This window comes from Oryza glaberrima, chromosome 12, assembly GCF_000147395.1.
Source record: "Oryza glaberrima chromosome 12, OglaRS2, whole genome shotgun sequence".
Taxonomy (NCBI): domain Eukaryota; kingdom Viridiplantae; phylum Streptophyta; class Magnoliopsida; order Poales; family Poaceae; genus Oryza; species Oryza glaberrima.
Window position 1 is genome coordinate 15,792,778 of NC_068337.1, and position 18,701 is coordinate 15,811,478.

Here is an 18,701-nt window from a genome sequence, read left to right on the forward strand (position 1 = left end):
GTGGATGCATAATTGCATATGCCCATGGCTGGCCTTATATTTCTTCCAATGTACAATAGGTGGCTTATTATTTATCAAAGGCTCATATGCCTACTATTTCTACAATTTTTGTTGACTAAGTAATTTTTTATGATTTTCATTAAAAATGATATTATTTATAAAATTTCATTTTCATTTGTGTAGCCGAATTTCACCATCGCTATTAAAAAACTCGTCATGTAACACTCTGCAAATTACCTGTTCAATTTTAATATGAATTTTGTTCATTTCTAGGGCTTCATTTAAACTTAGGAGTCTTTCCTATTTGATAATGCTTCATGTCGGGCATTTGATCCTAGCAATATTGGACACTCCACGCTCCATTTTTCCATACTTGCCATTGTCGCCAAAGGATTAGGATCAGAAGGAAGTTCAGTGCATTGCGCTGGTGTGTCGTTGTACGCATAGAGGGCCGATGGGGAGGCTCTATAGCATGAATAGCTGAGCGGTGAATCCTTGTTTGGCTTGTCATCATGGATTCTGTTGTGCATAGATTCGAAAACGATATGACGCTGACGTTGCACAACAAGAATGCGCTACATGTCATGGAAAGGCAACTGGTGGCGGACATAAACTCTCACGATGTCAGTTCCAGCAATAAGGGGAGGTGTTTACATTTACGGAGGTAGCAGGAACCGCGGAAACAAGCGGAAACCACACAATGGCAGTGGAGGCTGGTTGCCAGAGCAACGAGATGCTGATGAGCGATCAAGAGAGGATGTTGGATGTAGATGGAGGCATGGGCAGACCCTATTCCTAGCCCTACATTCCCATTGAAATAACACTCTAAATTTTAAAAAATAGTAGAAAAAACCTATGAAAATTATATTAATTGAGCCCTAGGTTGAGAAATTTTTATCTCTACCACTATATGGAGGGATAAGATTGGATTGGTATATCTTTTACAGTTCATTTTAACACATTAAGTTTTTAATTTAGGTTTTTCTAATGTTTCAGTTGCTCACGTATATATATATATACATACATACATATATATATATATATATATATATATATATATATATATATATATATACATATATATATATATATATTCGCTGTTTCAATGATTTGTTTCACAAATATTTCACTGATGAACAAATAAACATTTGGCCATCTATTTTTCTTTTAAAAGTCCAGATCACGCGCCGGACGCTTAGTCTTTTCCTTTTTTGATCGACATATTTTCATATGATCACCATGAATGAATTGAGCAAAATTCTCGTGAAAACAGTATATAAAATACACAAGATATTTATGTTTTTTTACATGAACGACGCTACTCCACTGTACTATACTCCTATAAAGTTGTAGATTTGGCCCTACGATCTGCAGCGAAATAATTGCCTCCACACGATCGACCTGCAGCAGACAGCCAGCCTGCAGGGACACGCAATTTTTCAGCAAGCAAGCTCCATGTACACGCCATACATGGCTGCTAGCGCCTATACATGGATTTATTTTTGACATTTTAGTTATTTCAGAAAATATATTTTACAAATAGATCCGTAATAACTTATTGCTAAGCCTTAGCTTGGTTGTAAGTGTCGAGGTTGGATGTCTCGGCGCTAAATAAGTTGGAGCTGGCACTCGATCTTCTACGTGAATCCGTTTGGCACCAACCTATGCTATCTATCAACTTCAATTTCTCTTCTCCAATTAATTTGCTATCAAATTTTGAAATAAAGTTAAATTAATTTATCCTAATTTATTTCTACTAACTTATTATTATTTATCCTATTGATTTGCTATCAATTATTTTTTTTTAAAAAAAACGACAAATTAGAAGAATTGAATCACGTGACATTGATGTGTTAACTATTTTTAAAACAAATCAAGTCAATAGAGAAACACACACATCCTCATCCCGTATAAAGTCTCCTTTAAATAAAAGTACCTTCAGTAAAATAGTAGAAGCAAATTACTAGGATATATCGATTCAGTTCTCCCTTAATTTAACATCAAATAAGTGAAATTTGGAGAGGGTACGATGAGGAAGAAATTGCTCATAGGTTTGGTGCCGAGAGCTATGGGTCCATATCTGTGCAATAAAATTTATAAGGATTTTACTTATAAGATATGCTTTCTAAAATGACTAAAATGTGAAAAAAAAAAAAGAAACAAGAGACAATGCTGTACCGTACACGGTTGGGTTGGCAGTTGCACACACCAACCAATGGCCGCAGAAGAACACGGTTGTGAGACTTGAGAGGAGGGCAGAGGGTGGGGCCCACGCGGCGCGACAACACTGTCCGTCGGGTGCATCGCATCATTGGAGAGTATCGCTGGATCGGATTCGGACCGCCTTCAAACTATACTATAATAACCGAAATTTATCCAACCAATCTTGTCGCTTAGGGTCTGTTTGATACAGTTTCAACTTCTAAATTTAACTTCAGGAGTTAGGTCTGGAGTTGCCCAGCTCCACAACTCCAGTTCATTTTGTGAGAGAGCTCCACCCAGTTCCACTTTCAGTTTTGGTGGAGCTGAAACTATTTGACTGAACTCCAACTCCAAAAGAGGTGGAGCTGGAGCTAGAGCTGTGCCAAACAGGTCCTTAGTTTTGTTTTTGTTTCTTATTTGTTTTCTTTTCTAGTATTATGTAAATGTGTTGGCTGGATTATTATGCACGTAGAAGGATATCTTAATTTCTCGTGGCCTTTTTAAAATCGTGAAAATAAGCTCTTCAAACGTTAGTTAATTTGTAATGGCTTTAATTTATTTTCCTAGTGTTGCAGTCCCCACGTTTCACCTATAGGTAATTATACGCCATACTGTTTATTAGCGTAAAAAATATTTGTGAATGTATTTTCAATGACTTAAAGTCAATGTTAAAAAAAATAAACTACGATGAAAAAAAAATCAAAATCAACTATAAATTTAAGATTTAAAATTAAATTTTAATTGTGGCCAATAAGTTGAAAAGCAAACGATGCAGCTTATTGTTTGGTCATGCTGTGAGTCCAAAGCTACATTTACAGTTAACTGGGATTTGCCAATTAATTTTAACTCCTCGGTTAAGATGTATATGCCCAATATCTTTTAGCATGCATGAGTACGTTTAGTGGTGGGATCGTGGTAGTATATGCGTTAAGTATGTGCGTTTGAATTGTATATTTATAGGGTTAATAAAGATCTGAGAAAATTTAATATATATATCATAGTTGCACAAAACGTGGTGCTGACGTCTTTATTAATCCGTCGTAACCAACAAATCTAGTTGTTGTCATCCTCTTGATAAGGATGGTTTCAGCTTATTAGATTATGGAGAAATTAAATTCCCAGCATTTCTCATACACTAATTAAAATTGCTTGCTGTACCTACATTCAATTTCCATTTTAAAAACATTTTTCCAAGAATTTTTCAAGGAACATGTGTGTACAAAGAGAAAATGGCTAATTGCGCTTCATTTTGACACGCAAATATAAAGTATTAGCAAGAGGACTGGATAATATACCCGCAATTCAGATATATAGAAAATCAACAATTCATCCTCATGTATCAATGGCACGTGGGGTCAACTAAAATACATATGCATGTCAACGGATCAGAGCATATCAATATTAACTGACGAGAGAGGTTAAATCCCGATCTTCCGATAGGTATTAATAAACAGTCGTTTTGGACGGAGTCGCGACACAACTTGATCCGGCTTCTGAATGAACACTCTACTGAGTCCCGCAATCACAGCACCACGCTTCCTTTGGTTATCAACCGTGCCGAAACCCGGTTGACCTCACTGAGAACAAGTAAGAACAAGATAGATTGCAACACAATTGCATATGAATGGTTAAGCACTCGAATTTGGGGTTCCACAAACCGATCTAGCAGCGAAACTGTTCTTGACAGATTAATCTAAGCAAAACCCGATTCTAAACGATGACAGCTACTGACTAAATATGATTAGGGATGTTCTAGGGTTGCCCTAGGGCGTACACCCCCTTGGGCTAAACCCATGACACAGTTACAAGACCCAAAAACCCAAATCAGATTCGAATTGGATGGGATACGTGGCTTGTTTTGTAGATTCCCGGTAGCTCGGTAGGAATTTTGACATGGGACCAAAACCATCTAAAAGTAGACTCCATAAGCTTTCCAACAAGTAAAAAAATTTCACGATAAACAGAGGGTATATAACGATCCAATACAATATTTATGTAGCACACACTTCAATCAGCAGAAAAAAAAATTATGCTACAGCAAGCCTTTGGGCTGTAAATAATAATTACATTGCACTCTCCCATTGTATGTTTATTACATTGACTCCACTAATGGTGACTACCTTTACACTTTATGCATGGGGCTAATATATTGTTTACACTTTACGCCCGGTAATATATTCTTTTGTTTATCTTGTGTGACGTGACCACCAATATGCATAGCATGTGCCACAATTTTCCAATCATTGAGTAGAGTGTGTGATTTCGAACGGAGCAAATTAAGATATAGCTACTTCATCCATTTCACAATGTAAGTTATTTTAGCATTGCTCACATTCACATAGATGCTAATAAATCTATGCAAATATATATGTCTAGATTCATTAACATCAATATGAATGTGAAAAATGCTAGAATGACTTATATTGTGAAACGGAGGGAGTATATCGCTAGCTTGTTTACCTAGGTAAGCAAGCTCAAATTAAGCTTAACTCCCCGCAAAAAAAGCTTAACTATTATTTTCACCTTAAGTCTGAAGTAATTATCCTACAACATCCAAGACATGTTTTATGATATGCTATGATGTTAATCTTCACACGCCTCAGAACTGTGACTACTATTGGCCCATGCTTTACATTTCCCTTTTAGATTTGACTTGTAAGACACTTTATATCATTAAAAATTTTCATATACTCTATTGGTTTCATATTGCAAGTCGCTTTATTTTTTAAAAACTTTTTAAGGTTTGATCAAGGTTATTGAAAATTTAGGAACATCTAAAATACCAAATTAATTTGATGTGGCTCTAATGATGTAAAATCATAAGTACGCGAGTCTCTGACAGGTAGAACCCACCGATATGGGCTCACACGTCAATGACCCATGTTACTCTGACGCACATCAGATGAGCCTTCTTGAAATTAATTAGTTTTATCTAAATCTAACGTTGAATATATCTTTAATAATATATTTGTTTTGGGTTAAAGTTTAATTTAGGAAAACAAAATCAAAAAGACCTATAATATAAAACAAATCGAGGGAGTAGTATATTGTACCACACCATGCATTCACACGCTTTTCTCTACTTACAATTGATAAAACAGAATTAATTAGGGAGTTGAATTATAAGTCGACGCCATGTAGTCGCCTATATAGCGCGTTGTTAGCACGTGAGAGTTGGTGTTGAAACTTGAAAGAGAGAGATATCTAGAAACAGCCAGCATGGGTCAACACATATATACACGTACACCAGCAATTGTACTCACCTTATGTACTGAACGGATGATTAATCAAATTGTACCTTTAGTCCTTATTGCTGATCACCACCAAAGCAGAAATTAAGGGTAGTGAAACTTTTCTTCTTACGTACTTTGAAGTTTGAATGCGATGCAACAATTATATATCTACCCATCTTGCCACAAAAAAAAAAAAGAACGAAAAACTGAGAAGAGATGAAATTACCTGCAAATTAATTAATTCGGGGTTGAAATATTACGAAAGAAAGAACAGCAAATTTGATTTATCTGTTGCTGCACTAGCTTGTCCCAAAATTGCCGTTTGTTTTTCCATTTGAACAGTAATATATACTTTTGCAAAAATAAAACAACCTTTTTCTTTTGTGAAATTGGAAATGATGTTGAGAGCACTAGAGTCACATAAATTTTGGCACTAGTTTGATTTGTACACCATGTTTTTGTTGGCATCATCATCAAAAGCAATATATCTACAAATTGGTGTCATGTACACCAAATTAATGTGGGGAGTACGGGAGATACGGTGATCATCATTTTAGAAGTACTCTAAACTTAGCTTCTCCCCAAAGAGCCCCAACTGCTGCATGAATGGCGGCTTCTTTGGATGCTGCTGCAAAAGTGGTCCGAAAAGGGCACTGTTTCATCATGTGCAGCAACTAGGAACCTTCCAAAGGTTGCTACATTGTAACTTATATAGTAGTACCAGTACATGCCATGCACACACATCCACCACCCTTCAATTCCTTTCTTTTGTGGTACACTATATACTAAATGGGATATAGACAAATACATTTAAAGTAGTCCTGTTTGAATCACTGAAATTTTGTGGAAAATTCAGAGCGAAATGGTTTGATTAAGTGAGAAACGGAAAACTTCCTCATATTTCAAACATGGTTTAGAAATACATATTATATCACAACTATAATTAATAATGAAAACTAGTATATATATAGTATATGATAAAATGGTATTGAATGTCGTATGTTTAACCTAACATGATTATGGGTGTGTTTAGTTCCTGAAAAAAGTTGGAAGTTTAAAGAAAATTGGGAGTTTGGAAAAAAATTGAATGTTTATGTGTGTAGGAAAGTTTTTGATGTGATGGAAAGTTGGGAATAGGGGAAACTAAAGAGAGCCTATACTGATAGGTTAATTAATCGCCTAATCAAAACTGACTATATGCCGGCCCTTTATTTGTATAGTTTTGGCAAATTTATGACCTATGGATCATGCATCACCACCAACTGTCCATTGGTTGCTCGTTGGGTTATTGTAACCGTCTTGGTTGCTTGCTTACGAAACCATCCTTAAATATATTCAAGAAAAATATAAAAAGAGAGATCCCAAGAAGAAGATGTAATTTTCAATTAGCGTACGATTAAGGGTGGTTTAATCATAACTATGTCGGTCGTGTCACACACTGGCTCATGATGGCCTCCATAAGCAAGCGTCCTTTTCATGCCTTTTAGGGCTCCAATGATCCATCCAATGCACAAACAGTACTCTGTGTGGCCCTAACTAGGAGAAGAAGCAGAAGAAGTGAAAAAGATTAATCAGAACCATGTGTGCCTAAAGGTGTTCACTTTCTTTCTTTAATTGCATTCATATGCATTTTTTTTTCTCTTCAAGTACAACAAGGCTATATATGCATGGCTGGAAATTGAACACATTTTCCTTTGGTCTATATCTGCTACATGAATTCCACAATACTCAATTTGAAAGAGATATATCCGTGCTCGAAAAGGATATGAATGATAACAATTGTTCGGAGCGAAATCGATGTCTTGAATCGAAAAATTCAATGCCTTCATAATTCATGATATGGTCGCTGCTGCAACCTGCAAGTTGTACTTTGTAGCAAATTACAATTTAACATCAACATCACAAAAACTGATTGATTTCCTACACATTCAGTTAAGTAGGATCCATATTCTATACTTGAATTGTGTAGCATTCCTAATTTCCTTTTCCATCTTAGAGAAAATTTATGTTCCAACTATTTTGTGTTGGATCCATTTTCATCCTAAACATACCCCATTTCAGCAAATTAATGCACATAATTTTGCAGATGGTACCAAGCTTATAGAACACAAGAAAAGAAGGCCCAATCTAAGGACCAAGCTGCCTGCCCTTCTCAATGAAAAGCATGAACTACTCGATCCTTGTCCTTTTCGGAGGTTTCTTCTGAAAAAGGATCAAAGCTGTTCCTGGCTTGTATCAGATCATAATAACCCTTGTAAACTACTACTACCCATTAGAACGCTCGAATCTAACATGAAATAGTTCAATTCCAACGTAATAAAGCATGACCAAAGTCGCATTATTATTCCAAACAAGCAGCCTAAACAGTTCTTGGCACTGTTCCCCCCAAGATCTTCAGATCATGGCATTTCAAGGAGCCACATGCATGGACCATGGACATCGATCACACTGCAGCAGTAAGTCAGTAACACGCACCTAACGCTCTGATTGCAGCATAGTGTACTCGACAGGGGCATATGCCTGCAGTCTGCAGCTAGCAGCAGCTAGCATCTGCATCTACCAACAGAATGTCGCCATGCGGTTTGCTGCTGCTACTTTGCTCCTGATCGATCTGCACATGATTCAGAGGAGGACAATGCAAGCAGGAGAGGAATTGGATGAGAGATGATGATGATTTGGTGAGGTTAATTGGGGCAAGGTATAGCTTAGCTGGCTGGCTGGATGATCAGTGCCGTCCTATGCATGATAAGCCAGCCCCAATGTTGTTGCTATCTAACTGATCAGAGGAATCTGGCTTAGCTAGCTGCTACCAGCAATTGTATTGTTGGGCATGAATGAACAGCACTTGGAATGGCATTTTGTGTCACCCCCAGCTGTGTGAGGTTCAAAGTTTCGCGGTGTCGCGGAGTTGCCTCTCTGTGGAAAATAGGATATTGCTCTGTTTGTTTTTTTTCTAATAATGAATTAAAACCCGTCCTCTGCGATTTATTTGACCTATAAGTATGTTTTTGTAGATCGTACTCTTACTCTATGTATATATAGCACGGATGTACACTGGTGAGGCTCCGTTCGGTATAGCTTCAGTTTCTTTTCTTCTAAATCTATTTATGATACTTTTGTCACTTGTGCTTGTGGATGTTGAAATATGAATAGCTTTTATTGGATTGGCTTTTTAGTTTTCCTTGTTGAGTAGTAGTGGATCAAAAAAAGAATAGCAGGGGTCTGATTAAACTAGACAAATCTACTCCCCCTCTCTCATATATAGTATGCCAAAAAATTTAGTGGGGGTTTCGTGAGGGCTCCCACGATCCTCACGCTATTAGTGGAGGCTCGAGCTTCCACTGTCCCCCATGTTGGATCCGCCCCTGTTGTTAAGGGCTACTACCTCCGTCCCAAAATATAGCTATTTCTAGCACAATACTTTGTCCCAAAATGAAGCTATTTTTCTACCTACCTTCTCCTCTCAACCAATCACAAATATTTTTTTCACCTACTTTCTCTTTTCAACCAATCACACACCTTCTTCAATCATTCTCACCTACTTTCTTAATACTCGTGCCAACCTTAAAAATGCTTATATTTTGGGACGGAGGAAGTACCTTGGAACACAACAATGTTTTGCAAGAATTGCATACGAAGCAGTTCCTTTTCCTTAAAATTCAAAACATAAATCACAAGATCCCTAAGCTACCTAGCTAATTAATTAGCAGTGTCAGTAGCAGAGCACGTGTTATAAGCAAAGGTATTCAAATTAACCTAGACGTATAATCCCCTCAAAAAAAAAAAAACCTAGACGTACAATGCAAGATGGGCCGTACAATCCCCTGTGCTGAAGGGCTGAAGACCGGTAAACATAGGCCTTAATTACTTTGAAAGGCCTGTGTAACAAAATGGGCTGCGGGAGTTTACTTGGACTGGCAATAAAGGAAAGGAATAAGTCCATTTTGCCTCCCTCAACTCATGTCCGTGGTTGAATCGCATCCCTCAATCATAATACTAGGTATAACTCATCCCGCAACTTCCAACGTCGTCCTGCTGCTCCCGCCTAGCTCTACCGCTCCACCGCTCCACCGAGCTCTTGGCTCCCGGCTGCCAACACCAACACCGTCAACGCTGTCATCAACCCGGACATCGCCATCAATGCAGCGGGGAGGGAGGACCAGAGGAGAGGAGGCGACGGCGAGGGCGCGGATGAGGAGGTGGCGGCGAGAAGAGGAGGTGTTGCCGCTCCCGCCATCCTGCTGCTCCCGCCGCTCCGCCGAGTTCCCACCGCTGCACCGTTCCCATGAGCTCTCGCCGCCCAGCCGATCACTTCATCTCGATCTATAATCCGATTACACCATTGTGTCCGATATAATTAAATCTTTACAACAAGATCTTACATAACTATATTTTGATAAAATAAATATCTATGTTGTAAAATACTTTTATTATATATGTTATTATTTTTATCATATATATAAATTACGTTTTGATTTGATTAAATTACTTTTTATACATTCTGTCGACTTTTTGAGGTCTCGACTATGGTATTTGCATGGTATGGAGATCGTCGGTACCAGGATATATGCGTGATTGAGGTAAAAGCAATGGAGACAAGAATTTTTATACAGGTTCGGACCCCTTATCTGACAGGTAATAGCCCTGCTCCTGTTGGCCAAAGCCAGTGTTGCTCTATATTCATCTGAATCACACAAGTATAATATTTGGGATAACCTATCTAGCTGCCGTCGACTTGGCGGCATAGATAACCAACTCGTAGTCGACGACATAGTAGTCTTCCTCCTCGAGTACGAACTCATCGAGATCAGAGATGGCGCTAAATCCCTCTTGTCGGCCTCTGCAGGCACCATATTGGGTCTATCTAAACTTATCTCTGATGTCGATGTTTGGCGGCGCGTGTTGGCTTGTCTTGGCTTGTGTGTTTTTCTGTCCGTCCTCTCTCCTCCTAGGGGGCTTGTATTTATACCCATATATGCCCCCTTGTCTTGTCCAAGTAGAACTAGGGAAACCAATATGGATACAATCCGAGTAGTCATTGTCGTTTTCATATATAACTCTACTTGTCATTCCTTATCCGGAACTACTTCTATATGCAAGGTATGATCCTGTATAAGACTTGGTATATGGTGGGTCCCGCCGAGCTTAGTCGATAACTATTGGATATATGGTATCTATAACCATGACACATTCCTAATTATGAGCTGTTTATTTTATAATTTATGCCGATTAAATTTAATTTTAAGATAGACTAATATTTTTACCTCCATAACGGATCCACTTTTAATGTCATAGCAAAGTTACTTTCTTTTCGTTTTAATTTTTTATGTAAATTACTTTTAGTCTTTATTAAATTTACTTTAATATGTCTAAGAAGTAATTTAGTGAAATCTAAAAGTAATTTGGATATATTATAAAAGTAATTTATATTTTTTCATGAAAATATAATCATGTGAGATTGTTATAAAGATTTAATTCTTACGAACACAGCCATGTAATCGGATGGTAGATCGGATGAATAGTTTAAGAGAAAATTTTATTTGAAACATAGGAGATAAGAATATATTTTCTAGCTACTTGCTTGATGGACTAGTATTACAGTTAAGATATCTAGATAGAGTCTCTCCTTAGCATTAAAACGAGGGGCCTCTTTTAGATTTTGCCTTGTCTTATCCTTAACACCGACAGGATGGAGGACCGGAGCTGGGAGTTGGCCATAGAGAGCATAGATTTCATCGCGCATGGAAAAGATGAATGGATGCAGCAATGTGAATTGACATGAAAGAAAATGTTTGTACGTGATTGAATTGAATCGAAACCGTGCTACGTTATGCGCGCACAGAAGAGAGCAAACGATGCTCCAGAAATGGAATTTGAGAGGGTAATGCAGCACCTAGCCTGCCCTTGCGTGTGTCCATCTCCGCAGATTTTGGCGAGCGCCGCAGCGACCTTCCTAAGCTCCGGCGTGCGTGCCCACCACCCCTGCAGCTTCGCGAGGAAACTGCCGAAGGACAGCCGGAATCCGCAACGAGCTCTGCGGCCTCGTGCTTGTGCTCGCCATGCCACTCTCCTCAGAACACAAGAGAGAGAGCGAAGAGGAAGGGAGAGGAGAGGGGAAAGTGGGGTGATGACGTAGGTCCCTCTGTAATTTATTTTTATTTTTAACCAACGCTCCTTGATACGTGGGTCTTATGGTTTTCTTTAACTTTTTCAAATCTACGTACGTTAACTGAAACCACCGTCCAAACCGTCTTGGGATCTTATTTGTACTGGTTTTAGGAGTTGAGAGACGCATCATATCTGGTATTGCGGTTCATGGATAAATTTCAGACTCGACAACAAATTGAGGGACCTAGAGTGAACTTACTTCAACGAAATTATAAAATATGTGCAGATGGGCCGAGTTCGGAGCCCAAACAGATGAGGCCCAAATATTCTGTACTCCTCCTTAGGCTGACTCGTGATGTGATGTTGGGGAAAATCTACCATAGGGTTAAGTAGGGTGACAGATTGACTATCACCACCATTGGATAACGAACTATAGATAAGTGCAGATGCAAGTATTCAACCGTAGAAAGGGAACCTTATTGTCATGTGTATCAGTGTATGTTTGTGCATGTATTTATAAACCTGTATCCATTGTGCTATTAATTTGCTATCATATCTCGAAAACGTCAGTTGATTAGTTAGTAATTATTTCCTGTGGGAGATGTTCGCTGTGTGGAGGCCACAAGAATTAAAGATAGCACCTAGCAATACCAACGCTCTCTGGAACACATGCAAGGTGGGCAGGTCGGTTCTCTCGGTAAACCGAGAAACCGAACCGACATGCTTCGGCTTATTTTGTGTGGTTTTATTTCTTATCAAACACTATGATTGCTATTTATTTATGAGAAACCAAAATTATATATAACCGAGAACCCCGAATCATTTTAACTGAAAAACCGAATATCCACCCTAAATAGGGATGGGGAGGCTTCGGAGGGCCGAAGGAGACCTTCAAAAAGATAGCCTTCGAGGCCCTAGATAGGCTCGAAGGAGGAATATCGGAGCACCTGAGGCCCCGTCACCTAAGATGGTGAGATAGTGAGCATTTCATTTCTCTACAATTCTTGAGAAGGCCCAAGAATCCCGGTGACACTACCACCCGTTCTTCCTAGGATTCTCGTGCCGTTGGTTCGTCCATCATCCCAATGGCTAGTTGTTTTTGTTAAGATGCGAATTTTCTGAACTGCCCATCTGGTTTCAGCTGTTGGTTAGATGCATGGTATAGATGCACGTGTCTGATTAAAAGTAATTTTGTATAAAAAGTGAATGTATTATTATCAGAAGGGGCGCGCTGGCGCGCTCTGATATTTATTTGTCACACGGTTCACTCCAGCCTCTGGAGTAGTTACAACAATTGGGCTTTCTTCCAACAATGGTAATCAATTAAGATGGATGCGGAAATGCGCAACCTCCAGCAAATTTATAATCATCACGTGCCAACACGATCGATACAGCAAACCATATCAAGCAAGGTTAGGCATCTTATTAATTAAGGAAAATCACAGATGACAGATGATTTTGTAATTAAATGCACAATGGAATGCATTCCTAAGAAGACAGCATTGCCTCGTGCATAAATAGAGGTCAAGTTGTGGCTCTGTTCATTACACAACACGTGTATCTACGGTGATTAGCTACAAGCAAAATCAAGAAGGAAAAAAAAAGAGAGAGAAACTCTTCGTCTTGCTAGGAAAATGAAGAGCAATTTTTCCCATCTTGTTCTTTTCTTTTTCTGTGTGGTATCTCTGCTTACCTCGCCATCACTAGCTATACGTCAAGGGGCCTTTCAAGCTGGTACTTATGTTACTATTTCTCTTGCATTGGCCTCTTCTATTTATTTCATCCTTTTTTTTAGATTTTTGAAGTGTGGTATTTCTCGTTACTTCAGTAAATTACTTCAGAAATTCTCTCTCTCTTTTTATACGAATCTTTTCACTTTCTCCCGGGTGTTATTAGGAGCAAATCCAGTATGAGTTCGAGGGGGTTCGATCCTGTATCTTTGAGCCCCCTTATTATTTTCGACATGGATGAGGGCTTGGGGGGTTGTTAAAGCTTCTCCAAGAATGTTTAGAATCCCCAATTTTCTTTTTCTAGATCTGCTTTGAGTGTTATTGTACATCCATGTGTGATTATGTGTATGTGATGTGTATTACTTTTTATTGCTATGCTATTATTGTGTTTTTATTTTTTTCTTTCTTAAGCTAATTAACTTCACCAGGATATTGAAAACCAAATTATTTTCAGTGAACTACAAGAACCACGCAAGCGGCTACCACCAACTCACCAAGAAACCATCTTTATTTCAGAGTGGTAAGGTTATATACGAGAATTTATGATGTTTTTTAGGCGCGCGCGTATATATATATATATATATGCCCTTAACAACAAAGTTATTCTTTATAATGTAATTTTATTTTATTTTATTTTTTCAGGTGGTTACAGAAATCTGTTCCGCCAGTTGATTTCCCTGGACTATGATCCTACTATTGGTGCCCCACCCCAAATACATTCTGTTCCCAGCCAGCATGAACAGGAAACCATTTCTAAATTAATCACCAAAACAGTTCAGAAAACCTGAATTTTCCGAGGCGTCTTCCCAGTTAATTAGTTGATTTCAATGTTACTCTCAATATCTTCTACATGAGGAATTTGATTAATTAGTAATCTATTTATATTTAGGAACCAAAAGGTCTCGGTAACGACGACCTGGTTCAAGATTATTATCATTAGTTAGAAAATTATATAAGAAACATTCGTCGGTGCAGGAGGAGTTCTTAGCAGTTTTGCAGCCAAGAGAAATTTAAGATATATGTATGCAGCACCTTCTGTTAAATTATTGTAATTTGTACCGGCCAATAGAGGTACTTGTTTTGAGCAGAAAAATTAATACTGCATACCATATGTACCAGGAATATATTGATTAATAAGTGCTATTTTTTTTATAATGGAAATATAACTTCTGGGCTCTGCCGATCCTTTCACAAGTCATCACGATGTGTTTCATAACAAGTACACGAAAACGTACATCACCATGATTAATCTAGCTACGATGTGATGTGAAACTACACAACAGAGACAAATGTGTTAATGCTATATTGTTACAGATATGAAAATCATTAAATAAGAGGTGGAGGATACAGGAATACAAGTCTTACAACTAGTAGAACACAAACTTAAGTTCATGGCGTTCTTGGCTGATCTGCAGACAGCTGTTATACCAGTGCAGCTACTGTTCTGTGTACATGTTTTGGGACTGTTTAGTTCGTAAAAAGAAAATTTTTGGGTGTCACATCAAACGTTTGACCGGATGTTGGAAAGGGTTTTCGGATACGAGTGAAAAAACTAATTTCATAACTCGCCTGGAAACCGCGAGACGAATCTTTTGAGCTTAATTAATCCGTCATTAATTTGTCTCGTGGTTTCCTCCCTAACTGTGCAATTAATTTTTTAATTTATCTATATTTAATACTCCATGCATGTGTCCAAAGATTCGATGAGATGTTTTTGGAAAAAAAGGTTTTTGGAACTAAATAGGGCCGTTGTGTATTTGGGCAATACTCTCCTATTATGGCACTCCTACCGTCTTAGCTAAAATGGGTGCATACTATATGAGGATCGTCGATTGACAATACAATCACATGGGAAATTTACGAATTAAGCGCACGCTCTTGGTTTCGGACAGAATCACATAAATGGTTAATTTTAAGCCCTCCATATAGTATATACGTACTCTTGTTTATTACACCAATGGAAATAGCTAGTAGTAGAACAAAATTCAAAAAGTAGGCAACATATGTTATAATTTACCTTAACTAGCTAGCTAACTTCAGTATAAGAAAGCCAGGCCAGGTCGGCAAGTGGACTAGGTACAAATGCTAAGAATGAGCATGCGGTACGCCTAGATCTAGCGCGGGAGATCAGCAGGATATATAGAGCGCTGGCGGCGATGGCTTTTGGGGTGGTGAGGTGACGGCTACGGGTGCTCTTGGAGGCCTCTTTCTCATGCCGGCGTCCAGGATGGAGGTCGTGCAAGGCGATCTAGATTTGGTGGCTTGGTGTGAAGATTATGGGTATCATATACCCACACGGCTAGCTTATCCGAGCAGATGGGTTATATCTATGAAATATGCTACAGACCATGGTTTAAGTATTATGTTGTCTTGTGTATTAAGGAATGGCTCAAAGTCCAGATTTGGTAATATTGTAAAGTAGATTTAAGAAATCGATACCGTATCCGACTAGGTTTCAATGTTTGTAATCCTACCCCAAACCTATATAAGGCGGACAGGAGGCCCTCTGAGGGCACAACAACACCAAGATCGCTAAATCAATACAATGCTTGATGGATTCCAATCCCCAAATAGAAGTATGGTATTAGCTCTTGTCGAGAGGGTCTGAAGCTGTCTATATCTTTCTCCCACAACCCATCTATTTTAGCTTTCGTGCACTACCCCTTTTCTCATTGCCGATTTCTTGGATCAGCAGTTGGTGCGCCAGGTAGGGGTTGCGTTGATTTTTTTTGCCGATAAGTGCGATGGGATCAACTTTAGGAGTCGACGACTTTGCCTTCCCTCTAGGGCAGGTCTAACGCTTCAATAGCTTCGACTTCATCACCAACGAATTCGCCAACATCTCTCTTCTCGATTCGGATTCGAACCAGTCAGAGAGGGATCGTGACCACTCGATGTAGTTTGGTTTGCCAAACACCGCCGAGATCTACTCCAAGGTTTTCTTCTCCGGGTTGACCTCAAACTACTCAGGGGAATCATCTACATTAGCACGCCTTCGTGGACTCTCCACCAAAGCCACCACGCATTCTTAGATTGCCATGCGAGTTCCTTCGCTCCTTGCCGCTACGTTTGGTTCCAGATCCATTTCCCCTGGAGGTCCCGATCTGAACAAGCTTTGGCTTCACCCGGATTGGGCTTTAGTGAGGTGTTCGTCATGCTCCAACCACTTTGATCCTGTTCAAATACGGAGATTGTCGACTTTCTTAGCTCCTCTGAGGACTACGACGATCACACCACTGAGAGCATGGGAAGTTCGGAGTTCAATGACGACTATACCCCACTTCTTTTTGGTGTATTCATGGCAGATACAGTCGACGAGGAAGCTCAAGGCTTGAAGAGGAGCGCAAACACAGGGAAGAAGAAGAACGCAGGAGGCAAAATCTAGCTCATGTCGGATGAGCCGCTCACAATGCAATTATCTAGCCCCGAGTCGACAACACCAACGTCTTCGTCACGCCTCAACAGAACGCGGTCACGGCAGTTACCCTGTTCGACACCATCATCGACAAGGCTCCACCCAATGTGACACCAATCTTGAATAAAGTCAAGGCCATGATCGCCACCACTGTGCCCATGGATGCTGGAGGCAGCCGTTGGCCTGATGAATCTACCGTAGAAACACCAGTCGGAACCCATCTCCCACCTCTTTATTCCAGAGATTATCGGGTTCCCGAACGCAGTAGAGGGCATATTGGATCTAATTTGCATCTTCTCAACAGCGAAAGCCGAAAGGCGACATCCAGATCAGTCGGCTCACTGCCGCGACTGGCACCAAGCGCCCTCTCACAATAGGAATCATCACAGTGACTCCAACTATGATGACGGCATTTCATTGTTGAGGACACATCCGGTGAAAACGAGCTAAGTGTTGGAAACTTGTGAAAATTATACCTAAAATATTTGTAAATTCATGAAAAAATTTCTAAAGATAGTTGTAGATATGAAATATATTCCCACCAAATCTCAAGTTGAAACTAAACTTTATTTGAGAGTAACAAAAACAACAAATTTCAGGTGAATAGTCCTACTCTACTTTTACTATTGGTATGATATGAATACATGAATAGTAGCTTGGTTAACTTAATGAGAAGCTGTTCTGTCACCTACTGTTGAGCTTCTAACTGTACTTTATTTTGTCATCTATTAAGTAGCTATAATCCATAAGGAATCTATACATCATGCAATGATGAGTTTGTTTTGTTTTGTTTTGCTCTGTTAGCAATGAAAGTAAATATCATTTTTTTTGTCAACATGTAGTACACAATTTTAGGCACTAAACTTTCTCTGATCTTGTAATATGTGTTAATGTGTAGCCCATTCTCACAGACATAGGTTACATAGCTACAGAAGCAACCAGCTTTTCACCTTCTCTTTCTGTTTCATCTTGAAGCACTCATCCATGGAGTTTTTCTCCCCGTGGTAACTTGGTGCTCTCCGTTTTCCCGATCAATCTCACTGCCTTTTTTCTTCCTTGGTTCTCAAATCATACTATTTCTGCTTTTTGCTGGAGGTTCTGTACGTGGCGTGGAAAGCATGGGTTACTAGATGATACCCCACGCGTTGTTGCGGGATTTAGTAGGTAGAAATGGGGAGCTACACGTGGAGGCGTAAGAGATAAATGTAATAGTAGCCATTAGAAATGGTAAATTTTTTCGAACAAACAACTATTTCTGTAGGATGAAATCTATGAACTGAAGTAGCAACATCCGTGAAGGTTAAGATAGCATTTCTCAGATAGTAATAGCAATGCAAGAGACACTAATTTTGATTATTGTTATTGACCTTCTCTTCAGTTAGACTGCATTTGAGGTAATCCATTTTTTATGTAAGAAATGTTAGAAGCATATGAGGGTCAGAGATAGCTTCAGTTTGTTGAGGTTATAGAAGAATCCATTTGAGCAACTGCATCCATGTTCACTTGTGAAGAACATACAAATGAAAAATAAGCAGCATCTCATTTGAAAGTTTGGGGATTCCTGAAGGGAAGAGCAATAAATGGCAAAGTATAGACAATACGATGATGCAAAGCTCCTAGAAGCAGTTAGCATGACAACAAAGAACGCAGACGGTTAACATGACAACAGAGAATGCAAGGTACCAAGAAGGCAGGAATAGAGTAATAGAGAAAAGAATGTAATAACATTTATTAATTGGTGATTAATGATAACCTGCTGGTTGGTTCTCGTTGAATATCCATGTGTCGGAATAAGAATAAAATGTTGAGAATAGGAGAAATGAAAGGGAGTTGTCATAAGGAGAAACATAATGGTGTATGTGATACTTATAGAGGTTGAGCAGTAATGTGGTACCGAATCATGGAGAATAATGAGAATAATATTTGATTATTGTTGACTGCTAATTGAAATAGCATTAAACAGTACAATCAGAGTAGCTAATTGAATCGTGGAGGGTGTGGCCCTTTGGCTAA

At 39.0% G+C, this 18,701-nt stretch overlaps 1 long non-coding RNA gene across 1 annotated transcript; it reads left to right on the top strand.

Annotated features, from left to right (window-relative positions):
* Window positions 1-13,115: 13,115 nt before the first annotated feature.
* Window positions 13,116-14,449, top strand: LOC127758107 (uncharacterized). The gene is made up of 3 exons (XR_008013588.1): window positions 13,116-13,277; window positions 13,728-13,793; window positions 13,916-14,449. It is a non-coding gene; the product is annotated as an uncharacterized LOC127758107 (long non-coding RNA).
* The last annotated feature ends 4,252 nt before the right edge of the window (window positions 14,450-18,701 follow it).